Source organism: Podarcis liolepis (genome assembly GCF_965112155.1).
Source record: "Podarcis liolepis genome assembly, chromosome: Z".
Lineage (NCBI taxonomy): Eukaryota > Metazoa > Chordata > Lepidosauria > Squamata > Lacertidae > Podarcis > Podarcis liolepis.
The window spans coordinates 13,527,818-13,539,626 of NC_139570.1; the positions used below are offsets into that span (position 1 = coordinate 13,527,818).

At 46.4% G+C, this 11,809-nt stretch overlaps 1 long non-coding RNA gene across 1 annotated transcript; it reads right to left on the minus strand.

Moving 5' to 3' along the window:
- Positions 1-349: 349 nt before the first annotated feature.
- Positions 350-10,418, minus strand: LOC310698915. Its single transcript, XR_014521816.1, has 2 exons — positions 10,201-10,418; positions 350-645 (listed from the first exon to the last, which is right to left on the minus strand). It is a non-coding gene; the product is annotated as an uncharacterized lncRNA (long non-coding RNA).
- Between the last annotated feature and the right edge of the window lie 1,391 nt (positions 10,419-11,809).

An 11,809-nucleotide genomic window follows, 5' to 3' on the forward strand; every position in this document is an offset into this window, starting at 1 on the left:
ATGCCTTGTAAAATGAAGTGTTGGGAAAGGCTCATATAGGAACCTAGGTCAGAGCTTTGGCCCAACTCAGTATTGTCAACATTGACTGATACCAGCCTTACCTGGGAAAGCTGAGGAATGAACCTGAGATCTTCTGTACACAAAGCAGTTGCCATACCACTGAACTATGACTCTTCATTAATGTAGTAATTGGCCACAGATTTGCTTAAGTCACAACCAAGAGCAGGAAGCATCTGGGAGCTCATACCTCCTTTGGCATGTGGTGCTTATGCCATTTAATACCACCTACCTGCTGGAAACAAAGATCCTCCCAAAGTCATCACTGCAGAAATATTAAACAGAAAGCACATTCAAGCAAGATATGCTCTACCCTCCTTTCCTTGAAATGTGATTCAGGGTGCTTTTAAAAAATTCTGCTGACACTTTCATCCTGCTTCAGAAAGCCAGCTCAGGGCCACCCAGGAGACTGGCAGACATGCCAGTCAAGTGACCCCAGTTCAAGAAAGAGCCAGAGTTCCCAAGTCTCCAGCCATTGGAGGCCGTCACAGCAATGACACTCTGGCTCCTGGGGCCTTGCCATTCCAACTGCAATGTATTCCTGTTTGTCTCATTGTCAGGGGCTTCAGAGGGAACCATTCATCTGACCTGCCATGCAGAGACACAAGAGTTGCAATCTCACCCAACGGTGATTGGAAGTTGATAAAGTAATGCAAAGGGTATTTGAGAGAAACAAGCCACTACCTTAGGCAGACACAGACCCCCACCCCCTGGAACATCAAGCCAGTTTTGCTATTTCACACACTTCACAATTTATGACCAGAACTAAAGTAAAATTGTTCTAAAACAAACTCTTCATTACATTTTTGCATTGTACACACCCTAGATTACACCCCTTAGTACCCTCCAGATATTTTTTAAAAAGAATTGTTGCTGTTGCTGTTTTCGTCATTGCTTGCAAACTTAACAGAGAAAATGAAGGTGGGAAGAATAAAAATAAAGTCAGTAAAATCAAATAAAATTTGAAAACAAAAAACAAATAATAATACTTGTTGCCACCTGTCTGTCTCAGGAGACAATGCAGGAGTTCACCTTTGGGGTTGGAGCCAAACTCAACCTGTTGGAAGATAATAATAATAATAATAATAATAATAATAATAATAATAATAATAATTTATTATTTGTACCCCGCCCATCTGGCTTGGTTTCCCCAGCCACTCTGGGCGGCTTCCATAGAAACCAAAAATACACTAAAATATCACACATTAAAAACTTCCCTGAAGATGTCTTCTGAATGTCAGGTAGTTGTTTATCGCTTTGACATCTGATGGGAGGGCGTTCCACAGGGCGGGCGCCACTACCGAGAAGGCCCTCTGCCTGGTTCCCTGTAGCTTTGTTTCTCACAATGAGGGAACCGCCAGAAGGCCCTTGGCGCTGGACCTCAGCGTCCGGGCAGAACGATGAGGGTGGAGACGCTCCTTCAGGTATACTAGGCCAAGGCCGTTTAGGGCTTTAAAGGTCAACACCAGCACTTTGAATTGTGCTGGGAAACGTACTGGGAGCCAATGTAGGTCTTTCAAGACCGGTGTTATGTGGTCTCGGTGGCCGCCCCCAGTCACCAGTCTAGCTGCCGCATTCTGGATTAGTTGTAATTTCCGAGTCACCTTCAAAGGTAGCCCCACGTAGAGTGCATTGCAGTAGTCCAAGCGGGAGATAACTAGAGCATGCACCACTCTGGCGAGACAGTCCGCGGGCAGGTAGGGTCTCAGCCTGCGTACCAGGCTGGAGTTGGTAGACAGCTGCCCTGGATACAGAATTGACCTGCGCCTCCATGGACAGCTGTGAGTCCAAAATGACTCCCAGGCTGCGCACCTGGTCCTTCAGGGGCACAGTTACCCTATTCAGGACCAGGGAGTCCTCCACACCAGCCCGCCCCCTGTTCCCCAAAAACAGTACTTCTGTCTTGTCAGGATTCAACTTCAATCCATTAGCCTCCAGGCACTCACACAGGACCTTCACCGCCTTCACTGGTTCTGATTTGAAAGAGAGGTAGAGCTGGGTATCATCTGCATATTGATGGACACCCAGTCCAAACCCCCTGATGATCTCTCTCAGCGGCTTCATATAGATGTTAAAAAGCATGGAGGAGAGGACGGAACCCTGAGGCACCCCACAAGTGAGGGTCCAGGGGTCTGAACACTCATCCCCCACCACCACTTTCTGAACACAGCTCAGGAGGAAGGAGCGAAACCACTGTATAACAGTGCCCCCAGCTCCCAGCCTCTCTAGACCAGTGTTTCCCAACCTTTTTTGGGCAAAGGCACACTTGTTTCATGAAAAAAATCTCGAGGCACACCACCATGCCAGATGGGGAAAGGTCACTTTTTACTTATGTAAAAAAAAATAAAAAAATAGTAACAGCATAGAAGGTAATGGTTATCTCTTTGATGTCTGATGGGAGGGCATTCCACAGGGCGGGCGCCACTACCGAGAAGGCCCTCTGCCTGGTTCCCTGTAACCTCACTTTTCACAGTGAGGGAATTGCCAGAAGGCCCTTGGCACTGGATCTCAGTGTCTGGGCTGAACGATGGTGGCGGAGACGCTACTTCAGGTATACTAGACCGAAACTGCTTAGGGCTTTAAAGGTCAGCACCAACACTTTGAATTGTGCTCGGAAAGGTACTGGGAGCCAATGTAGGTCTTTCAAGACTGTCGTTACGTGGTCTCGGCGGCAGGTAGCAGCGCTCACAGCTTACGGACTGCACCGTGTAACAGGTGTCTGGCCCAGCAGCCTAAGGCGGACAAGCCACTGAAACAGGCATTCAGAATCCATTCATTTCATAAAACCTGCAGGGCTCAATCTCTGTGTTTGTGTATGTGTGTGTTTCTGTTTTGCCCAAGGGTCTGGGGGTGGGAGAGAGCTCTTTAGCATGATGCTTTTAAAACAATTAAATTATCAACAAACAAACCTGATGATACGAATAGCAACATCAGGTGCTACCGGGGGGGGGAGAAGGGGGCCTACTCGGAAGTAAATACTGCGTCCAGGCGCAATTAGCGCTGATTTAAGGTGCACCAAGACTGCCTAAAAACCTCACCAAAGATATGCAACAAAGCGCTTCGTTGCAGAGGGGAGAGTTTGTGCACCGTGGAGGCTGGAGGGCTTCTATTCTACATGCGGGGGTTGGGGGGGCGAGGAAAATGTGCTCCGTGGGGGGGCGGGGAAGGCAAGAAAAGGAGCTGAGCTCCAACTATAGGCTCCCACGCTTGAGCAGTCCCGACTCGGTGGGGCGGACCACCCTCTCTCCTGGAGGAGGAGGAGGAAGAGGAGGAGGAGATTCCCATCCACGGCGTGGCCTCCCGCGCTCCTGAACGGGAAATCTCTGCAGCCCAAGACTCTCCGCGAGGCAGCTCCTCCCTTCCTGCCTTGAGCCTCCGCCAGCCGCGCCCCCCTCCCCAGTTATCTGCTGCCTGCCAAGCCCCGCCCCTCTTCATTGTCCTCCCCTTCTGTTTATTCCCCTTCCTCCATCCCTCGCTTTTTTTCCTCTCTTTCCTTTTTTTAAAAAAATATTTTCTCTTCCCCTTCTTTTTTTCCACCCTTTCTTTTTTCTCTTTCTCCCCCCCCCTCCCCGCCCTCCTGGGTTAAAGGATTTGAGCAATGGGTCTGGAGGTGGAGCTCGTCGGAGGATTAGCCCGACTCGCCCGACTCCCTCCCACGGCACACTAGGCAACGTCCGGCGGCACACTAGTGTGCCGCGGAACACCAGTTGGGAAACACTGCTCTAGACGGTCCAGAAGGATGTTATGGTCGATGGTATCAAAGGCCGCTGAGAGATCCAGCAGAACTAGGAAACAACTCTCACCTTTGTCCCTAGCTCGCCGGAGATCATCAACCAGTGCGACCAAGGCAGTTTCAGTCCCATGGTGAGGCCTGAATCCCGACTGGAAGGGATCCAAATGGTCCGCATCCTCCAGGCGTGCCTGGAGTTGTTCAGTAACCACGCACTCAATCACCTTGCCCAATAATGGAAGATTTGAGACTGGGCGATAGTTTGCCATACTGGCCAGGTCTAAAGATGGTTTTTTAAGAAGCGGTTTAATGACCGCCTCTTTCAGCGGATCTGGGAATGTTCCCTCACAGAGGGAAGCATTCACCACCCCGCAGAGCCCATCGCCCAGCCCTTCCTGGCTTGCTTTTATTAGCCAGGATGGGCAAGGATCAAGGAGACAGGTGGTTGGTTTCATGCGTCCAAGCAGCCTGTCCACATCCTTGGGGGTAACGGATTGAAATTGATTCCATGCAACTTGACCAGACAGGGCTCTAGCACTCTCCTGCCCCAGCCCTGCTCCAACGGTGGTGTCTAGCTCCTTCCGAATATGAGTGATTTTATCTGCAAAAAACTTTGCAAAATTGTTGCAGGAGATTTTGGGGTCTTTACAAGGCCCCGGTGGTAAAGGTGGTTCCATTAAATTGCAGACCACCTGAAAGAGTCTCCTGCTACTATTTTCTGCAGATGCAATAGAGGCGGTGAAGAAAGTCTTCTTCGCCATCACTATCGCCACTTGGTAGGCTCAACGTTGAGCTGTAACCTGTGTCCAGTCAGATTTGGAGTGAGTTTTCTGCCACTGACGCTCTAGCTGTTTCAACGATTGTTTCATCGCCCTCAGCTCCAAAGAAAACCGTGGGGCTGTCCGGGCTCCATGCAATCGGAGAGGGCGCTTCAGAGCCAGACAGTCGATAGCCCTGGTTAACTCCACATTCCAGCGGGCCACCAGGGAATCAGATGAAAGGCCATCAACATGGGATAAAGCATCCCCTACCACTCTCTGGAAACCATTTGGATCCATTAAGTGGCGGGGGCGGACCATCCGAATTGGTCCCACCTCCCTGCAGAGGGGAAGGGTCGCAGAGAAGTCCAGTTGCACCAGGAAGTGATCTGACCATGGCACTTCTTTTGTTTCACTATTACTTAGTGTCAGATCACCCACGTCACTAGAGGTGAACACCAGGTCTAAGGCATGTCCATGACTATGAGTTGGGCCAAACTTATTCAGGGACAGCCCCATGGAGGCCATGCTTTCCACGAAGTCCCGAGCGGCCCCTTGTAAGGTCGTGTCAGCATGGATGTTAAAATCCCCTAGGACAACCAAACTAGGTGTCTCCAGGAGAACATCTGCCATGACCTGAAGCAGCTCGGACAAGGAATCCTTGGTGCAGCGGGGAGGTCGGTACACCAAAAGGAATCCTGTACTGCCCCTATTGCCCAACTTCCAGAACATGCACTCAGAAAACTGGATCTTCCCAGTAGGACGCCTGATGCAAACTAATAACTTCCTAAAAATCACTGCAACCCCCCCCCCACATGACCTGGGTTGCTGTGCATAAGAGAAACCTGGTGGGCAAGCAGTGGCAAGGACAGGCCCATCTGCTTCCTCCAACCAGGTCTCTGTCACACATGCCAGGTCATATCCTCCATCCACAATCAGGTCATGGATGGCAGTGGTTTTATTCCTAATTGACCTGGCATTACGCAGCAACACCTTCAGGTCATGTGGGTTTCCCCTGTTGATTCCAGTATCCATCCGGTCAAGGCCAGACCCGGAGGCAGGGATAGTCTTCAAGCAACGCCTAAACCTGCCTTCTTGGTAATGACATGGACATTACCAAGCGTAACTCCTCCTCCTGCCCATGATCACTGAGATTGGATGTCCCAGTGCTCCCCCCCCCCCCGTGCAACTTGCCCCAGCAATTGTGTTGGCTGGGGCCCCACTCCCAGGCAGTCCTGATCCCGCCCCTTAAAAACAAAACACAAACTATACAGAAGCAATAAAACAACAAAAAACAAGAACAGAACAATTATACTAAAATTAATCCCCAACCAAATATCCATGCCTCCCACCCCCAACAAAGGGAAAAAGGGAAAAAAGAAATAAAAATTTAAATTGCCACCGTTTGAGGACATTTTAAAACACAGTAACCACTTGGACCAGGGAAGCAATGGCAGAACACTTCCCACACTTCCCCAAAAGTTTGTTCCAAATAAGGGCCTGAACCACGCCCCCTGGGCCAGTTGGAAAAGGCCCTGGAAGGGAGCAGGCCCTGCAGTCCTCCCCATAGCCGATGGTCCGAGCTGTGTACCTGCTGTGGCTGTAGGGACTGATATGGGAGAGAGACATGTTCTGTTACAGCTGGGGCAGATGAAGGCATCCAGATGTGCTGCTGTAGATGCACAATGACATTTCATCTCTCTGTGCTCCCTCCCAGCACATTGTTCTTCTGGACACTGCTGTGGATGCATGACATGACTACCTGTCTCCAGGCACTGCGGTCTTCTGAAAGGGATATTGCCAGCCATCATTTGCAGACCTCTTTGTAACACAGAGTTGGTCTGCCATTGAGCCTGGTGCCTGAAGCCCGCTCCCCGTATATCATGTCCTTGGGAATCCTGCCATCTTCCATTCTGTGCACATGACCAAGCCAGCATAGACGTTGCTAAGATAGAAGTGTGAACATGCTGAAAATGTGGGCATGGGAGAACACATCTTTATTTTAGACTCTGTCCTGCCATGCGATGTTGAAATCCTACTGACGCAGCACATGTGGAAGGCATTAAGGCCTCCATGGCCTCCCCTTGCATTGTTGGGAACAAGGATCCGTGCCACAACACTTGTGTGATTCCAGCATTGTGACCCTCTAGAAAAACAAACCCGTGTAGTTCCCAACAGATCACCATTGACAGGGACTGTCCTGAGTCATAAATGCAGCTTTAGCGATCAGAGGTCAACAGTCAACATCATTTTCTCAGTGCACCAGCTGTAGGAGAAATGCTGAGCAAAGATGCCCTCTGTACACTGCCTTCATAGACCTGACAAAGGTCTTTGAACTTCTAAGAAAAAAAAAGGATTATTCACACTGCTCAACAAGATAGGATGCCCACCTAAGCTTTGCAAAATTATTGTGTCCTTCTGCGAGAACCTGTGTGGCACCATCCAGTATGATGGCTGATCAGACACCTTTCCCGTAAAGAGTGGTGTGAAACAGGGCTGTGTTCTTGTCCCAACTCGCTTTGGCATATTTCCCACCCTGTTGCTCTCATATGCCTTCAACCCAACTGAAGACAGCGTGTCCTTCCATTCAGGTTTGATCAATCTGCACATCTCTGTGCCAAAACAAAAGTGTGGTGGGTCCTTATCCAAGAGATGAATAATACAAATAGTAACACAAAACCACCATGAGTTCACTCCATCAATTTCAAGAGTTTACTGGCAAGAGGAATGGATAGTTAAACCACTCCGGAAAATGTGAGAGAAATTGTGGGGCTCCTAATTACACGCAGCACCCTTAACAAGCTACAGTTTCCACAATACTTTTGGGGAAGCCATGACTCTTTCAGTGGTACAATAGTGCTTTAAATGCATGGTGTCAGTATGGAATGAATATCTATATTAGGCACCCAATGATATTTCATTTCAGTATTTAATATTTGCCCACAGGCACTTGAGCATATTTGGTAAATTGGGTGCCCCAAATAGTAAAAATCTGTTCTATGGTTTCCACAATGTTGTACCAATAAGAACGTTCTTAAAACATTCGGAAGGTCATACAAGTATGTAAGGGATGTGAGAAAACCTACATTGGCTCTGTTCCCCCCTGTCTTGACCTGTGAGCATGGAGATCTGATGGAAGATTAATTTGAACATGGTAATACAGTTGGATCCTGAACACTCTGGAACTCAGACGTTTTGGCTCACAAATGCTGCATATTTGGAAGTGATTGTTCCGGTTTGCAAACGTTCTTTCTTTTGGAACCCGAACATCTGATGGGGCTTCCACAGCTTCTGATTGGCTGCAAGAGCTTCCTGCAGCCAATCAGAAGCTGCAATTTGGTTTTTGAATGTTTTGGAAGATGAACGGACTTCTGGAATGGATTTTGTTCGACTTCCAAGGTACAACTGTAATTTTCTTTCACACTCAAAATGCAAAGGACAGGGGAAGAAAGGGCAGGGCTGGTATACAGGGGGACACTGAGGGTGGGGCTTACACATGTGCTTGCATGCACCCTATCTAGTTTGAGCCCTCATATGTTCTTTTGAATATCTGCAGGTGACTAAGATCCCTTGCCCTACCATTTCAGTATTGAGCAATAAACATTCCTTATTTGCCGTTTTCCTAAGAAGAACAGGTTAAAATACTTCAGCTGATGGTTGTTTTTCCTTTCTTTCTTTTTTGGTACTTCATTTAATGGGCCCACTAATGAATCTCATGGATATAATGAATTAATGAAAAGAAAGGTGGATTAAATTACTACTTTTCTGGCCGTAAGTCATCAATCAAACTGCACTACACAGCCTGAAATTTCATTACAAGGAACTGTTTTGTGAATCAGTTTTACCTCATTCATTTTAATTAAATGAATATTTATATATTCATTTTGCCAAAAAATATATACATATGTCCATAAATCTCTTGCCGTAGAAGATGGCAGTTTATTGAGGACCAAATTGTTACAGCTTTGTTGAACAGGACACTGAAATGGAGTTGATGAAGAATAACTCTTTAAGGATGCATGGATCCCTTTGTATTTGTTTATTCAATTTATTTCAGAATTTATACATTGCCCTTCATTGTCAGAATGATCTCAGGGCAGGTCACAATACATTATAAAACTATAGAGAATCAATAATAAAATGTTTACAAAATCTGTAGCATGTAATGTTTTTACTTCCTATTATATTTCTTACCCACCCTTCATTAGAATGTCCCAGGGTGGATTACAGTATATAAAACACTAAGCAATTAAAGCAGCACTAAACAGCAATCCCACCCATAAATATCACTCCAGAAAATGCATTTCAAGAATATCAAAATCAGTTTTGTAGCTCTCAAAGGCCTGGGTAAAGACATCCATCTTCAGCAACTGATGAGAGATGAAAAGAGACAGTTACTCTGGGGAGGGAGGTCCACATTTGGGGACCCACAACTGGGGGGGGGGGCCCTCTCATGATCTGTGAAACCCTTGAATCTCAGTTGATCTGAATCCCCAGGCTTGAGGGGAAGCGTTATTTGTTTTTGTTGTTCTTGTGTTTATTATGTATTTTGTATTTTTCATCTTGTATTCTTATGTTGTGAACCACCCTAAGATCTGGTACTGATGAAGAGTGGTATACAAATTTAATAAATAATCCCCTAGGTCATTGTTCACAGATTGATTGTCTCTGGGCTTCTCCCTCCTCCTGAGGAGATCCTTCCTCCCAAGGAGACTCCTGCCCATAAAACATCCTAGAAAAGAAATAAACACTCTTATGCCAGTTCTCGGCCTTCTATAGGCTCCACTGTGGCCTCCATTCTTGAGATAGAGGTGATTAGGTGGGAGAATCAGCAAGTGAGGAAAAGTTTGGGATTTAGGTGGAGGGATGACCACAGACAAGATAAGAGTAAGTCTAGGTACCTTGGGCTGTTTTAGGGCTACAGCAGGTTCTTTGTTGTCCACAGTTTTATGGGCAACAGGCCCTCATCTTTTCTTCAAAGAGAAAGGAAGTCTCCTCAGGGTCCTGGTTAGGAAAGATTGTGACACCAAGGCAGCTTCATGAGAGATCCCCAGATGCAGAAGTGAACAGATCTCCTACATTTGCACCTTCAGTAGCTTTGCCTATTTGAGAGGATTTCAGCAGGTTGTTAAGTTATACCTATTGAAATGTCCTCTTCTACACAGTTATTAAACCTACATGAGTAGGATGGTCATTTTAGGCGACAAAACCTTTTTTCTTTTCTTTTTTGCAAATTTCTTCAGTAAGGGGTCTTAAAAATAGGTTTTTGGAAATGAGGAATTCAAATCTGCTATTATTTTTCATGATTGGATAACATTTAGCTTGGTAAGCCCACATTTGATGAAGAGGCACTTATCTGCTTTCAGAAAACCAAAGAATTTTAATTTTTCCTTCTGAAAAATTCAGGTAATGCCAAAAATTCAACATACCCTATTACAGGAGCCCCATTCTTTCCAAAGCTAGCTTCACATGCTCACTAGAATCTATTAGCATTCCTTCCATCCCAACGTAATTGCTTATACACAGAATAAATGCTTCTTAATGCACTTGAATTACAGCTACTGTGCAAGTATAACCAGCTCCATTGTGAGATTAAATACACTCTGATACTGAAAAAGAAAAGAAAAAGAAAGCCATTACTGACAGCTGACTTACGCATCGACTTCAGAAGCCACCACTCAGAAGTCATTTTGGAGAAAGCGACTAGAAACACCTTCAAATGCCATAATGAAGCATTTGATAACACAATGAAAATTAATCCCAGCAGTATTCTGGGATGAGCTGCAGCTCACTCATAAGGCATATGCTTTTCATGGCCCAATAATTTGAATGTCCAGTTCAAGAAGTAGGACGTGTGCTTGAGACCCTGGAGAGAAAGCAGACACAGGACTCTGTCACAGTAGACAGTGTTCTAGCTCATGGGTGGAGAACCTTTGACACTCCACCTGTTATTGGACTCCAACTCCCATCAGCCTTAGGGAGTATGGCCAAAGTGGAGGCTCTTGGGAGTTCTGGTTCAAGAACATATAGAAAGCCACAGCTTTCCCATTCCTACATGAAGGCAGATTCATGGGTTCATAATAGTTTGTGTCAGATTTTAGAGGAATGGGGAAGGTTAGAAAAGAAGCCTTTGCTACTTTCAATGCAAGTTTTACACACAAATCACCACCACCGTCCTAAGATAGGCCTAAACATGCTTAGCTACTTTCCTGGCCCAACGTAAAGGTCAGGGGTGCCAGCCCAGTAATTCTCAGATCTCACACATTTGAAATGCAAATGTTAAGATATTGATTTTTCACAGGCTGTAAATGTGTAGCCATGAAGTTCAACTAGCCTAAAAATGTGCACCTTAAATATTTATAAATTGCCAGTCTGCTGAATGTGAATGGCTGGGAGACTGAGCATCTAAGCCCAAACTTTCGATTTGGTCTTTTGCATATCTGGAAGTCTGAATTGTCTGCAATGTGACCCTCAAACCTTGGTCAGCAGCTATATTGCCTAGAGGGCCAAACCAGTTACAAGCATTGAATCTCTCTCTGTCTCTCTCTCCCTCTCCCTCTCCCTCACCTTCTCCCTCTCCCTCTCCCTCTTCCCCTCTCCCTCTCCCTCTCCCTCTCTCTCACACACTTTGCTTGCCCTTGCCCCACTGCAACCTGCTCCAACTACAGTACTCATTTGGAGGAGTGCATTGCAGCTGTTCCTTCTGCCACCACCTTCAACATGAATAGCAGGAGAAGTAATAAGGCTAGAGCTGGCTCAATACAGTTTGCTACCTGAAGCAAAGGCCTCTCCCCTTATTCCACATACAGATGCCAACTGGACTGGAAGCTGAATCTTATTTCATCACTGACAGTAAACCATACTTCTCCATTGAAAATGAGAGAAGCAGGATAGCTTAAGTAGGCACAGAGCAGACCACATGGCCCACACAGATTTGTCCTTCAGCACCTCACTGTTGCCGCCTGCCCATCAGCATCTGCCACCCAGGGCAGCTGTCTCATTCTGCCTAATGGTAGAAGACAAGGGTCATCCTGTTTAATGCAAATGTACATTCCACCCCTCCAGAAATAGATAAATTGGGGGGGGGGATTTTACCAGCTCTTCAGATGGGAAGCTAATACCCATAATATCACTGATACCTCTCTCAAGTGTTCAGATGAGGGTGGTCTGATGTAAAAGAAGGCAGAGCTCTGACACTTTTAATAGCTGTGTGGCAGAGGGGATTTCAGCAGGGGCTTGCAATACTTTTGAATAATAATTTTAA